The sequence below is a fragment of the Mus caroli genome, chromosome 5 (assembly GCF_900094665.2).
Source record: "Mus caroli chromosome 5, CAROLI_EIJ_v1.1, whole genome shotgun sequence".
NCBI lineage: Eukaryota > Metazoa > Chordata > Mammalia > Rodentia > Muridae > Mus > Mus caroli.
In genome coordinates, this window is record NC_034574.1 from 127,949,188 (window position 1) to 127,950,171 (window position 984).

Sequence of the window (984 nt, forward strand, 5' to 3'; positions counted from 1 at the left end):
CCCTGGGAGGGTGGGGTCTGCCAGGGGCAGAAGTGTTGATGGCAGTGCCCGGGAAGCAGACTTGTCCCCCAGGAGAGCCACTCACTCTTGGCCCACAGACCCCTACCACAGGTAGGAGCTCAGCTGTGCCCACCCATGCTCTGGGCAAAATGTGGTTGGGTTGGAGTTTGCAGTAACTTGCCAATCAATCCTAGGTGGCCGCTGATTGGGGGCAAGCATNGCTCTCCCAGAACAGGTGGTCACAGTGACCCTCTCTAGCTGGCCATGCTGCGGGAGAGCCTTGAGCCACGAGGGTTTCCACTCTCGTCTTTCTGGAAACCCTGTGGAAGGCACCAAATTCCACAGAGGCAGGAGGTTGGGGGAGGGCAGGTTCAGGGGCAGAGATTGTGGCTGACCAGTGTGAGGACCAGGTCAGGGAAGGACTGGGGTTTGATGGGAGACTGGGAGAGGGAGGGAATCTCTGGAGGCTGCTGGGAACAGGTGTGGACAGTTCACAGTACAGGAGCAGTCTGAGGCTCTGATATGATGGGCTGGTTTGCCAGAGGCCAATCTATGCTCTAATCCTGGGCTCCAAATGACTTACTGACAAGGGCCGAGAGCGATGGAACTCTGGTGACCCCTTTCTGGTCCCCCCCCTATTCCTTTGTAAAAAGTGGGGACACAGGACAGTGTCCNATACTGGGAGAGACGTGGGCATGCCGGGTTCGTTCAATCATATCTGAGGGACAGACAACCAAAGAAGCAGACAGCTTCTTGTCACTGTATACTGGTACTCAGAGCCTGTCTAGTCTTCTGGCCAGGTAGAACCACCTAAGACAAACACCCACACGAATACACACACACATACACTCACATATATTCACACATGCCANGCATAGCACATATATTCATACACATGCACCACTGCACACAAACACTTTATGCACAGGCATACACACATGGTCACACACATATGCATTCACTCATGGACACACATGACAACAT

The 984-nt window shown here is 53.9% G+C and overlaps 1 protein-coding gene across 1 annotated transcript in view; it reads left to right on the forward strand.

Annotated features, from left to right (window-relative positions):
• Mlxipl (MLX interacting protein like) overlaps positions 1-984 on the forward strand; it is a 24,275-nt gene that overhangs the window by 12,339 nt on the left and 10,952 nt on the right. The window lies entirely within an intron of this gene.